This window comes from Mercenaria mercenaria, unplaced genomic scaffold (assembly GCF_021730395.1).
Source record: "Mercenaria mercenaria strain notata unplaced genomic scaffold, MADL_Memer_1 contig_4393, whole genome shotgun sequence".
NCBI classification, from domain to species: domain Eukaryota; kingdom Metazoa; phylum Mollusca; class Bivalvia; order Venerida; family Veneridae; genus Mercenaria; species Mercenaria mercenaria.
The window spans coordinates 11,256-13,506 of NW_026462617.1; positions in this window are offsets into that span (position 1 = coordinate 11,256).

Consider the following 2,251-nt stretch of genomic DNA (forward strand, 5'->3'; position numbering starts at 1 on the left):
TATACGAAAAGATAACAGCTTATATAAATAGGTCGCGGGGGCAGTTACCGGCAACATTCGGCAGTTATCGACACCCTAACAAAGTTTTAAAAAAATCAAATAAAGTTTAACATTTATTCAATTACTTTTAAATTCTAAGCAATAATTATGTAAACTAGTCTAGACACATTCAAAACAAATTATTGCAAAGTGACAAGATATATTTTTATCATATTCATCTTAATTTTTCATCCCACATAATTATCATTTTAATTTGATTATCTAGATTATATAGATCATTTTTCCTGGAGTCATGGCCCTTAATTTGTGGCAGCTTGTCTGACAAACTCTCAGATGATATTTTTCCAGAGCCAACAATACCCATGCTACAGGCTTGTCGCTTCCCTTGAAAAGTCAGACGAAAATGCTTTTTTTTTTTTTTAAATCAGTGAATTGTCAGGGATATCTTGATAATGGTCAGTGAAAAACGGAATTTTAGAAAAGTCAGGAAAAAGTCAGAGAAAAATGACATTCTGGGTCGTTGTTTAAAATGCACATATTTCATATTTTACGTGAACATATAAAACATGCGTACACGTGTAAATGTATATGTCCGCATGTATATTTTATACATGCACGCGTAAACACCCACATATATAAAAACGTGCGTTTAAAATATACACGTGGACGTATATATTTAAGCGTGCACGCTGATTCTAGCTGCACTTACATATACGTCTGTACTTATTCATTTACAAGTGTACGCGTAAATATATACGTACACGTGTAATTTAACGCGTGCATGCGTAATTCTGTGTAAATTTTATATATACGCGTGCACCTACATATTTACTATTGTATGCATATAATTTTATGCATGCACGCTTGATTCTTGATACTTGTATATTTAGAAATTTACATGCAAGCTTATATTTATACGTACACTTGCAATTATATGTACACGTATATATACACGTGCACGCATATATGGACATGCACGAGTAAATTTATACACACGTACACTTCCATATAAGCATGCACCTACATATTTACATTTGCACATATATTTTTATCACATGTTTGATGTCATGGGTATGAAATAAAGCCACCACATGAATTTGATAATATACTAACGTAATAAAGCTTTGACGTCGTTTTAAGTATAGGAGACGTTGGTCGAATTTATTTGGTCTAAAAAGAAAGAAGAAATTTTGATGTTTCAGCAGAAAAAAGGTTACATGTGATAAAAAGTATATTACAAATGTACGTTTGTGTCTTCCCACACTGAATTTATTAAACTTGTTGTGAATGAATAAAATTGATAAAATGCTCGACAGAGCCTCGCATTTTATTATTTTATTCAACTCATTTAATACATTCAATATGACAAGACACTCATGTCATATCCTCTATATAAGTGCACGTGTATTTTGAAATGTGTGCTCATGCAACGCAGAGACGAAATATGGTATATGACCTGTATTGCCGGCTTATATCCCTGTGTCATCAACTTCTTTTCAATTTTCACTAGTTTATGTAACTAGTTTTAAGAATAAAATAAATGCACGGAAGTTAATGGTGAGCATTCCAGAAAAATACAATTCTTGGGATCATGTATATGTTTATTTCACAGGAAACATACAAAACTATATTTAAATTTCCGTTTGACATGTCGTGCATAAAATGAGATAATATTTTCGTGAAATCGTCAACAAATGTAGAAATTCTGTAAGTACCCCTATAGAAAAATTGTATCTTTTAGCGTCAACGGTTTGTATCTTTTATCGAGCCTAAAATATTGTATCATTTAGCGTTAGCTTTGTATCTTTTAGCGGGCCTCGATTTTGTATCACTTAGCGTTGATTGTATCAATTAGCGTCAGTTTTGTATCATTTAACGTAAGTTGTATCATTTAGCGAAGTTGTATCATTTAGCGTTCCCACACCCCTAATCCCTGAAGGAATGTAATATCCTGACACTAATTTTCAGGTTTTACTAAGTTTTGAAAAAAAATCTGAAAAAAAAGCTCAGAAATAGAACTGTACCCTTGTCAGACAGACAAAAGATTGTGATGTGATTTCATGATTCAACCTGGATTACCGTAAAAATGAAAAGGTAAGCTCTCTCTCATATTCACTAACAAAATTATGGAAAAATGAATGATTTAAGTGTAAGTTACTGTAAACAATATTCAAAAGTAAAGGACGCTGGTATTGGATTTTCATTATTTAAAAAGGACTACTGGAAAATGTTAAAATCTCTTAATTTTTTT